We start from the raw sequence: 12,266 nt of genomic DNA on the forward strand, positions 1-12,266 counted from the left end.
GGACAGCCTCGCTTGATGGTGGTGCCAAGATGGCAGTGACACTGAGCCAATAGAAAACTGAACTGTAATGAGATTATAGTCACTGTATCATTGCTTTCACCTCATTAACGTTGGTGGTAAGAACATAGTCAGTTTATAAACAGAAAGAGCTAATTGTAAGTTGTAGTAGTACTGTATCTCCAATGGTGTACGGCAATACTGGGATTTCAGGAAATAATCATATTCTCTTTTTATTATGTGTTAAGTACGGAGCTGGAGTTCTATTCAGAGTTCAAGTACACACCTGCAGGGATCATTAGTGATCAAAAGCTTCCTGAGTAAGACGTATCTGCTTTGTTTAATCTGTACAAACAGAATAAACAACAAATTCTGGTTTAAGGAGGATTAATTCTTGCTAAACACCAGAGTTTCTCCATCTGCCTTACTCCTCTGTTCAGTGTTTCCGCTGGTTCCCAGCGCTCACAAACTAAAATCAAACTACAATGTAGAGCAGAGGTTGTCAGGAGCCTCATCATTTTACTACTTAGTGGAAAACTGACCATGGCATATAGCAAATTGACTTCAGAGAGCCATGTGAATGCATTGAATATGAAAAATTCACACCCAACCAATCAGCTCTGTTTACCCCAGAAGAAAATGTTCATCTTTAGGAAGAGTTCAACAACTAACGAGTGAAACAATAAAAACAAAAATCTGACTTGGGGGGAAAAAAGTGGGTGTGGTCTCTAAAATCTCTTTCTCCTCTCATGGCTATCTCTATCACGATAATGAGCCCTGTATTCCTGCTTTTTGTTGTTCGGTCATCGGTTGTTACCATGGTAACATTGGTCTCAGAACCGACTGAGTCCTACCACATACAACCAAGAAAGTATAGAAGCTGGTTGTTTTTCCTCACTGATAGATCTGAATTCAGAGACTCTCAACATACATGATAATATCCCACCGCTGCTAATTATGTTGCTGGTTTAATTTCAAACCACACCACGTCACGTCAGGTTTCCCTCATGACCTTTAAAGGTGCATGTGCAGAATGACAACACCTGAAGAAACCACAATGGGCTGTGCACATGACAGGAATAACTGAAATATACTCCGGTCATGTTTTCTACAGTGTATTACCTTAACAAGATAGTTAAGGCGATGGTGCCAACCTCAGTTTTCAGACGGCAGCTGGCTCTTTCAAGGGCCTGTGTTGCAGACACACCTGTCTCACTCCACAGTGGAGACAACAGGGTCCTTCGTCCTAGCGTTAACCTCCACATCAGTCCCTGAGGGGGAGTCACAGATCTGCTCTTTAACTATAGGTACCATAAGACCCTCCATCATGTCTTCCCCTCCTTCAGCATTCAGGGTGCAACATGCCACTCCCACAGCGGTGATGAATTTCACATATTGCATGAGACTGATTCTCATTCAGCGGGGGACAAAAATAGAGTCGCTGACAGACACTGCATTTTCTGCTCTGCTTGGTAAGTAAATTGACCAGTTTGTGTGTGAGCGTGCTGGCTGGAGACAAATGTGTCTGCGCCTCCGTCCACCTTCCCCAGGTGCTGCAGTCTGCAACCCCAAACAACGGCAGCGCTCATTAGAAGCACAAGGAGCTGCGCTGAGATTCACAGCACAGAGGGAAGCTGGCACTCTGACGGATGTGCAGTTCAATGTCACCAAATTATCTATTCAAATAGCATTTTAAAAGCTCCAACTCCACCCCAGCATCACTCGAGTCCAGAGAAATATGTACTGTACTCCTCACCAACATACTGATCTATTCCTGTCACATCACTATGTTATAATACCAACATTTCTGCCCTAGTGACAGTTCTGACACCTGTGGTCACAGGTGGTAACAACTACAGCACCCAAACATGATGAAGAGCCACTGGAATAAACATGCAGACATTTTAATCTGTCATATGTATTGGCGGATATTGTTATTGCAAAGTCAGTTAGATGATTGTTTCTGAATTTTCATTAAAATTTTCCCTGATAAAAATAATGATGATGTTGAAGTTGGAGGAGATTTCTTAACATCTGAAGAGAATGGTTTGCAGACATCGCTGAGGAACCACAATATTCCATTTATAGTCTATGGTCTGTCGGTCCATATATGCAATTAGGTGATTTCAATAATATTCCTTTGAATTATACAACCGTAATTACGTTATATTGGTCTATTTATCAATGTAATGCCACCTTAATAACAATTTCTATAAAAATGATGAGAAAATACACTATCTATACTCATTGTATTTCATTTGTTTTTCCAACAACATCTGCTTCTGGGTCTGTTTTTTAGACCATTTAGTTAATAACGAACGATGACCCCCATTATTCCCTAACGTTAACAAAGGTCTTTTAGTAGGCTAAACCATCCATACACAGGATGCAGAACACAAATACTTTATGACAAGAAGGAAAAAAAACAAAACATTGTGAGTGCAATCCAGGCAGCAATTACATTTCCAGGGTAGAGTGTGTTTGTTGTAGCCTGAAATATGAGATTGTATTTGACCTGATTTCTTTTACAATCCACTCAACCTTAATTAGGAGCCAGAACTACATGTACACAAACACGCATGCAATTGAACAACAATTTAGTGAGTAATAAAGCTGTTTTCCATTACTCAACATAATCTTGGGCTGGAAAACTGTGCGCAGGCCACATCAACAACATGCCTGAACATTTATAACTATCTTCTGTGTAGCCATCATATCCTGTTTACATACACTGGGGAGTAAATTCATTTTGACATCCCAACGGAGATCTAGACAGCAACTGTCCCTGCGCTCTGGCCGGACTCCAACGGCTTCACCCACACCCCAGATGAGTGCAGCGAAGGCCCTGGGCCCAGCAGCAGGCTGACTGCATCTCTGCTGTCCACTGGAAAAGCTGTTCACTTCAACCCTCTAATCCCACAACCACCCACGTGCGGCCCCTTAGAGGGAGGCGGTGGCCCGGCCCTCTCAGCCTGGAGCTTCTCCACCAGAGAAACAGAGAGAGAGAGAGAGGGAGGAACTCATGGGCTTGTGCCTTCATCATACATATGCATTTCATAAAGCCAACAAGCTGCACAGTCAGGCGCTGGCACATGGAGACACAGTTGATGTTTTGCTGATGACCATATGGCCGTGGATCCATCTAATGTTTCTGCTCTGCTGTGGCCGTCCCTCTGACCAGGGTGCAGCACTCGGCTTATCTCTGCTAATCCTCCAACCGTAACTCTGCCTCCACCCTGTTCCTGAGCTGACTGTAAGCTGTAGTGCCGGGGCCGAACCAACACCATTAACCCACAGCATTGTTGTTGGGCAGCAGATACTGAGCACTCTCAGGAAGAGGCTGGGGTGGGTTTATAGGATAGTTCCAGTTTATTAACAGCCTGGGTCTTTTTTCTTGTCGTTTTGGCCATCGCTTATATCACCGTCCTCACTTGAGTGATAGCTGGAATCTGGAAACTTTGGTGACCAAGTCTGATGGTGCAGGAAACACAAGCAGTCAGAGGATTTGACAGGAAACAACCACAGAGATTAGTGTGTAATAATACCTATTAACACGAGAAAACAAGTACAAAGATCAAAGTTCAGCCAGTTTGGGTAATTCTAAGGCCTTATTACTATTATTTACTACCAGCCTACTTACTGCGGCTACATAAGGTTGTCAGATCTTCCCAGCAATTGGTTTAATTCTTAACTAGAAATCCAGATGTGAATTTGGCATGCTTACAATAGTTAGACATTTTCGGGAAATGCATTAAATAGATGAAATAACATTTTCATATGCTTAGCTTCACAACATGGCATTAAACAGGTAGAAGCTAGCATGGCTCTGTCCAAATAACCATCTGTAGATGGCATTTCCTGATTGGGCTGAGTGAGTTCATACTGTCTTTCAAGATTAATATTAATGAAAGTTAAGATAAAATTTCAGATTTGCTTTAATTCTGCCATAGGGTAGTTTGTCATTTTCCATATCTCACTTAGCAAATGTCGCTGCAGTTCCAGATGAAAGCAAAGAGCTTGTGGAGTCCAGTGTTATGATTGCTCATGGGAATGGTGGCCAAAATAACTAAAATAAGTCCCAAGTTGTAACAAACTGAATTTATCCTTGAAGTAAGCCATCAGATTTAATCTCAGCTAGACAAAATAAGGCATACCTCTGACTCAAAAATAAATGTGTCATTTCCAGGCACGGAGTAAATCCTCACATCACAGTGTTACACAGTATGGGTTAAGTTTTTTTTTATCATCGACTCCCATCTTCAGTGTTTGTTTTTCTCAGGTCTGAATGCTGTGCAGACGATCCCAGTGAACCCCGATGCTATCTGATAACTCCAGACAGGAAGTGTTACGCTACATCATCAACTGACACAGGAAGTTCAACTAACTGAGATTCTGTCCATAGAAAACTCCCTCCCAATCAGATTGCAGCATGTGATGCTAGATAACACGCACTGAAAGAGACAACTCATCACCGATCATGCACAGTACACACGCGACAGGACGTTCTCTCACACAGGAGACACAACAGGTCCCGACATGTTTAGTTTGCACTGAAAACACACGAGAGCTGTGCAGTGACGTATACCCGAGGTGCGTCTGGACGAGCTGCTTCATCAGTATTCATAAACACTTTGCTATTCCAGGAAGAGCAGCCCAGCTGAGCGTGCCCAGACTGTGTCTGAGAATGGCTGGACACTGGCTAGGTTTGAAGGAGGAGAAGACAAAACATGAAAACAAAGAGGAATGTAAAAGATGAGGAAAATTTAACTCAACAAGACAGATTTCTACACCACGCTGGTGTAGTTTTGCCATCGTTTTGTCTGTGTTGTTTGTTCCCATCCTCTCCTTTTACTCCACTGAACTCTCCAGGCAGCTGTGAATCTAACAGCTGTGAATCTAATTTAAACATCTGACTAATTATACCAATAAAACCTTGAAATCCTAACAACAACCAAGTCTTGGAAGCAGGGAGAGGGCTGGATTTTAATAGCTGGCTCACTTGGTCATTTGGTGCCACTTGAATTTGTCCATATGACGCACATTAATGGAGCAAACACCCACACATTTAAATTGTTTTATTTTGCAAAAATCCAGATCAGAGGCTCAGTGTAATTGCTCCCAAGTTTTTGCTCAACAGCCAGGTATCGGCACCGAGATGCCGAGGTTAATGGTTGTTTGCGTTAGTGAAGTTTGTTGGGCAGAAAATGTGCGACTGTTGCACATTTGCTTTAATGGGATTTTTTCCCCTGCTTTTGCCGAGGTTATAAGGTTGGGGAGCTGCAATTAACAGCTTCACAAATACCTCGGATCTGACGTGATACACTGCTTCAGTGTCTGCGTTTTGTCCGTCGTCAGCTCTGTGCGTTAAGTTGTTTATTCTTCAAACCAGTTGCATGAAATGGGATTTAACTCCAGGTGGAGTGGAGAGGTCCGACGCTGCCAAGTCTTCACTCGCCTGAATGTTCCACACACTTCTGCGAAAACTGAGTCTCTCTGTCTCAACTTTTTTTTCCCCTTTCCTCTAACAGCTGAGACCCTCTGCACATTTACACCCTCTAGAGGCGAAATTACATTTCAGTCGGCAAAACTCATTAAGGTGAAACCACTAGACGACGTACAGACACAACTCAGCACTCAATTCAGTGTTTTACAGAGGTACTTAAGTGATTAAATTCTATCTATCATGACAGCACCTCATGAAAAGGGGTCGTGAAGTTGACCCTGCACGACCTGAGTCCACCTCCACCTTCACCAACAATCTACCAACTGTGTGACAGACTAACCAGGCCAGTGGTGAACTATAGGGATGAAAAATACAGTAGATGAAGGCTGAATTATCTGCACAACCCTCGGAGGTCCTCCCCAGCTTATTCATTCCTCTCTCTGCTCTTCCCTTCCATCCAGTGCTGGCACAGGGTGGGCAGTGCTGCTGCCAAAGTGACTGATGGACAGTACCCTCCGCTGTCCGCTCTGAGCCCAACCATCAGGGCGAAATTATGCAGCCTGAGATCCTCGCTGAGTGGCCGTGACAGACTATAGATCCGCTTGCCACCCCTGCCGCTTTCAAGGACACTTTATCCAGACGAAAGGGAAGGAACTGGGAGCTCAGAAGGACCAGCTGTACATCATCTGCCGCGAGGCACAGGACTGAAAACTTGGTGGGGTGGGGGCAGCGTCTATTATCTACCACTAGGGAAGAGCCAAACCCATCTGGTTCAGGCCTAAAAAGGATAGTTCTCAAAATGTCACACACAGAGTCGGGAAATAAATGACAAAACGCAAGGTGTTAGACTAACACAGAAAATTAAATGTCATCCTGGATTACAAACATTAGGAAAGTAGCTTTTCTGTGGAGCAAAGCAGCAGCTGTAGCCTGCACCGCCAGCGAACGGATGCCAGGACTTTAAAAACAAATCAAGCCAGAGAGACAGACAGAGAGAAAGAGAGAGAGAGATCACTGTGAAGACAACAGGCATAAACCTACCTTTGATGTACAGATAAAGCTGAGATAAAGTAGCAGCTGACTCCTATAGTGTAACCTGACTGGTAAAAGTTAAACCTCCACAAAGATGTCCAAACAGGTAAGAACAGCAGGACGCCCTCTCCGCTCCTTCACACTGATGGATCTCCAGTGGAACGTGGATCTGGTTCTGGTTATTGTGGTTGGTATAAGCACCACCCTGCCTGCCTCTCTCCTGCCAGCTCCTGTCCCGTCTCTCTTTCTGTGCTGGTGTTATTATACACACACACACACACACTCACACTGAGGCTATTGAAGGACAGGCAGCACCTCTGTCTACATGCCGGCTCTGGGCGCTGTTGATGTTGGCATCTGAAATAAAGGCTGCCTTTCTCTTTCCTGCGTGTCCTCCTGCCCTCCTGCTGGAGTTTTCACCTCTGCCAAGGAGAGCTGCGAGGCTGAAATGGGAGTAAGGTTGTGTGATGGCGTTGTGCTGGCTGTGTGTGTGTGTGTGTGTGTGTGGGAGTGGCAGCCTGGTGTGACACACTTGATTACCCCGGCTGATTGGGGATTATTTTTGGCTTCCAATGGCACCCTCCTCGAACTGAAACTCTATGCTGTGTTTTCTTCTATAATTATCTCTTCCCAGTTGTCACGTCAGTTTGTCTGTCACTCATCTGACACTGAATTGTTTTCTTTTTTTTTTATTTACTGCATGCTATCATGTTAACCATCACATGACACTCAGAGCTCCCTTCTCACCCTGTTAATAGACTCCTTGTAGTTCACTCTGGGACTAAATATGGTCTACAGTATGTAATAGGAACAACTGTGTATTATATAACTTAAAGCTCCACTAAGTAATTATGGAAAACGTGTAACTTCTCCTGACAAACTGGAAGAAAATTATAACCAGACTATTATAACTCCTCCTTGCCACAGGGAGCTTTTCTAATCCTTTTGGTCTTTTTTTTTTTTTTTTTTTACACAGCATCTGTACAGTGATTTCCACCACTTTCACCAACATCACTTCCAGCAGCAGCAGGCAGCCATCTTCAGTGGAAAAAAAAAAAGCTCTAAGAAGCAGACTCTAAGCTGCTGGCCCTGAACAAAATATTTCACGGACAGTTGGAGACCAGTGGCTGAAGAAAATCACCTTTAGTAGGATAAATCACGTAAAGTGGATAAAGGGGAAAAATCTTTTTTTTTCCTCAGGAGAAAAACAACAGTTAAATTTGATTTATGTCAGTCAGGTGAAAACAGACGTCACTACAAATTATAGTTTCATGTCTGCTGGATGATGTGTAGCCTGAGTGAGCAATTTATAACAATAATTATTTTCTAAAGTGGTAGCCATAGAAATGTTGTAATTAATATGTCAGCTTTGAGGTCTTCATTCAGCTGCCCTGAAAAAAAGAACTTGAGTGTCGACGAGGAAACTCTCATTCTTGCTGCAGATGCACTAAAACCGCAGCCCTGATGCATTATCAGTAAAGAGCTTACAAGACACAATCTACAGACTCATAAAACTAATGCTGTGGTCTGATCACTTGACTCCCATTAATTGAGTGTATTCCCTTATATTCCAAAGAGCGTACTCGACCGTATGTCAAAAGTCGATCTCCATAATTTACATCACATGAATCTGCATCGGGCTCACAAATGGCCTCCTTAAATCGTGCTCTGCGTCATCAAATTGTGGATTAGCCAGTAAACACCAAATTTACATTTCCAATCTAAGCGTATGCTGTCCAATAGGTCTGCGCAGTATTTGTAATTAGACTAATTGTGAGTCCCATCTGGTAAAACTGTCAATATTAGTCTTTATACGCCACACACACAGGCCCCTGGTACCATCCATGCATACCAACGTACAGTATATAACAGAGACGATCGGTCCTTCAGTGCATCCTACTAGCTTGTTGCTTTTCAGCTTGTTCTGCTACATTTAAGATGCTATTTACACCATAATGCTGACTGTGTATATTAAAATATCTTTCACACATGGACCCTAGTTGACTTTTCTCATCCTTTCACATCTGTCCTCCTCATGAACACTTCCTCTTCAGATGTGACCTCTGCTAACCCTCTGAACCTATCCTCTTCCTGTCCGTGCCTGCAGACAGAGGAGCCCTCCCGCTCCACAATCCACTGTGTGGACAACATGTGTCAGCCTGCTGCAACCCCTGTCAAGGATGTTTTTGCCTTCTATAGAGACGCCTCTATTAAAGCTCCAAAACATGACAAATCTGGGTTGACAAGGAAGATGCTGTTCAAACATGCAATGCAAGTCATGGTGGTGTAATGTGAGAAAAGAAACATTATGAAGGAAGAATAGAAAATGATCTCATGTAACAGGGTGTGGAAGGTGGAGATGTTTGAAAGAAAAGGAATTTGCCTGACTCATGATTCTCATAATTACTGAAAGGATGAGAATATGTATAGAGCATGGGTGTCTTATCCGTAAAGTGGGGGTATCCCTCACTACTTCACCAGGTAACAAGGGACATGGAGAACCAGGAAACTTGAAAAAAACCTAGAAACTAAGAAAAACAACTTTATGAGTCTGACGTGTTTCGGCTCAGCCTTCATCAGGGTAATCAAGAAACACAATAGATTAAAAAAAATCACTATACAGGTAGAACGTATACGTAGGTAACATGTTCATTCATGTTCACATGTTCAACACATACAGTATGTTGCTTGTCTTGTTTCTACTGTCCTGTGTCATATGTGTTGTTAATCACCCAACTTGCACAATAAAAAGTAAAAAACAAAAGTATATAGGCAGATAGATAACAAGCTTAGCCAGTCACATGCATCCGGATGGTACGTTACCCTGAAGGACCTCTAGTATGTAGCTACAACACTGACAGGGTCAGATCCATTTATATCTTGGAAGAACACTAAAATCTCAGCAACTTTCAGATGAAATACGATGTGGGCAGTCAGCAGAACTTATTTTCCTGAGATAAAACAAGCACATATGGAAGTCATGAGGAGAAATGATTGGTAATTGTTTTGTAAGGATCAGAAGGTGAACTGTGCAATATATCAAAGAGGACAGGAAGGAACATTTTTGTGCTCCGTCCCAGTCATCATTTTCCAGAAACTACTGTTGAGGGCCTCCACTTCAACCATTTGTCAACAGTTTTTTTCTACTGCAGTGCGTCCAACGTGTGGGACTGAGTGGGACGGGGTTTGACAGCGGTAGGTAGAGTGAAGGAAAGTGAGACTTGAGAAGCACTGACGACAACGGTACCTCTGGCTGTTTTTTGAAGACGCCAGTAAGTGTCTCAGTCAGACTCCAAAGGCAAGAGTTCTCCTCAGACAATGATGTTTTTCTACAGGAGAACTGCAGGAGTTCCTGTCTCCCGAGGCGGTGAATGTGGTGTCTGACTCTCTGCCAACCCAACGGCCTGACAGGGCCTGCCAGTGTTTAAATAATTGCCAGGTATGAGCACTCCTCCCTACTGTGCCTGGCTTCCCATCCCTGAGGTTACCGGCCATGCCTCCTATCCATGGAAAGTGATTATGACCACAAAGGTCAAGACATTATTTTAAAAAACAAACAAACTATTAAAGCATTGATCTGATGAATTCAACGTTCATGTACACCATGGAGCGATTCTTGAACATTACAACCTTTGGAGTTACTAACATAACAGAAAGCTAATGCACAGTTTTAAAACCAAAATGATATCTTTCAACTAAGGATGCTGGTACTGGTGTGAACAGGAAGTGGGTTGTGTTCTCTGCAGGTGGTCAGTTGCAGAAAATACTACAAAGGAAGAACAGCTAAGACAGGAACCATGATTGTTGTTGCCATTACTGATCTGACCCAGTCAGGAGGTGAGCTTGGGTGTCTGTCGTTTTCTCAATCTCATTTTTTGATTATCCAGACAACAACAGAACCATTGAGAACTAAAACAGGTACAACAGCACCAAGAATCTCTGTTTGTCATGACGTGATGCATTTTAAAGCTATTATTAGTGGGGATGTAGTCTGAGTTCAGATGTTTTATCAGATGTTCAGATGTTTTTTTTTAAGTTTAATGTTTGTTATTAAAGTATTTTGGGGGGCTTTTTGTGCCTTTTACCGTGAGTTGAAGAGAGACGGGGAAATGTGGAGTGAGAGAGAGGGGGAACATCATACCACTGACTAACTATGTTTTTTGAGAACACCTGCCATCACTCATAAATCACTCACAAATATCTACACTAAAGCCAGCACTTCGGAGGGAAATTGCTGTCTCTGAAAGATTAGAATTGTATCTTAACTACATTATCTTCAAAAAAAATCTATGTTATCGCAGTTCAGTGCTATTATATTTACAGAAACACTCTAGAAGGAAATTTGTGCCAATTTATTGATTAAACTTTGAAGACCTGATCTTTGTTCTCCAAACTAGATCTCCACCTTTGGGGAAACAAAATATAAACTGAGTCTTGGAGAAAACAGAGCTTGTAAAGAAAGCCGCATGCTGATCTGGGCCCAGTAGAAATATCAATTAAATCAATACAACTGTTGGATCAATGAAGTCAGATTATCATCAGATTGTGAAATGGCAAAAAAACATCAGTGTGGAAATGAGCGAATCTTTGCTAGTCATGAGACCCAAACTGCTCCAACCAGCCGCTCTGTGATCCAGAGGTGCAGCATCGTCTCTCCTCACATTCCAGCGCCTGGAGGCTGAGCATCTCTGCCTCTGGAAGTGTTTTCCTCTGGTGGGGAAAAGCCAGCAGCTAAACCACAATCACCACGGGCCATTTGGCTTCAAACACGCGGCTGTGCTACGAGTGGAAAAACACAACATGAGGGGAATACCATGTGCCGTACGCCTCTGATAGCTCACTTTTGGCTATGGGAGACACCTGAAAAATACTTGAAGGCCCGGGTGATACATCACTGTCCGACAATGAGGAAAATGCTGTAGAACTCATACTATGGCGAGGGAACAGGTTCCTCTTCCTCTGCTATTTTATGTCTTTATGAGATAGACAGCAGTCAATGGACAGGATATGAGCAGTGAGAGATGACTGTAACACAGGTCAACAGCTGAAATCAACCAGAGCTGTTGCAGTTTAATGCAACTTCCAGCAGCAGCTTATTGAAAGGTTGGCTTTTGGCATTTACCCTTGTAATTTATAAGCACAAATGAGGCCAGGGCAAAACCGTACACTTCGCCCCTTGACACAGACACACAGAACATTTTATGTGCCGCACCAAGCTTCATGTGACTGAGCTTTTCCAAAGCACAAACTCAAGTCTCAAGTCATTTTCCTTGGCAAGACTAAAGGAAAGTACACCCACTATGAAAGCTTCATTCAGTTTCTGAGCAGGAAAACACATTATTTAAATGCATCCCATCTGAAGATCCCAATCAGAGTTACAGAAACAGTTTCTGCCGGGTGTTTGTTACACATACAAAGGATGAAACAAACACATTTTCTTGGTAAAGACTCTCATTCCTTTCAGCAGGAACACAACACAAATTTGCCTGAACTGGTCACACCTCAGTGAGAAGTGTGGAGCTTGCTGAGAGCGCTAGCCACAAGCCTGTGGGAAGTCTTGCTCTGAGGTTAAAGTTACTCATGTTTTAAACTTTGTAAAAATCCACTGCTATGATTCAGATTTAGTTGTTTTTTTATTTTGTTTAAACTCATAAAACTCATTTATTCTTATTTCCTCATTTAAAAAACCTGGATGACCACTACCACTGCTTGTGGCACATCACCACCTGACATCTGGGGACAGTTCTGAGGGAGGTGGAAGACACACGCCAAAACTAGCCAGCAAGGTAAAGAA

General features: G+C 42.9%; 1 protein-coding gene across 10 annotated transcripts in view; it reads right to left on the minus strand.

Annotated features, from left to right (window-relative positions):
• The window catches only part of iqsec1b (IQ motif and Sec7 domain ArfGEF 1b), a 204,000-nt gene that overhangs the window by 31,428 nt on the left and 160,306 nt on the right, over positions 1-12,266 (minus strand). The window contains exon 1 of one of the 10 annotated variants that reach the window (XM_085776543.1): positions 6,482-7,092. The exons of the other annotated variants lie outside the window; for them this stretch is intronic. The gene's annotated coding sequence lies outside the window, so the exon portion shown is untranslated. Of the gene's footprint in view, positions 1-6,481; positions 7,093-12,266 lie in introns of those variants that run through there. 10 annotated transcript variants of the gene reach the window in all.

The sequence above is a fragment of the Trachurus japonicus genome, chromosome 5, assembly GCF_045865225.1.
Source record: "Trachurus japonicus isolate A0001 chromosome 5, Traja_1.0".
Taxonomy (NCBI): domain Eukaryota; kingdom Metazoa; phylum Chordata; class Actinopteri; order Carangiformes; family Carangidae; genus Trachurus; species Trachurus japonicus.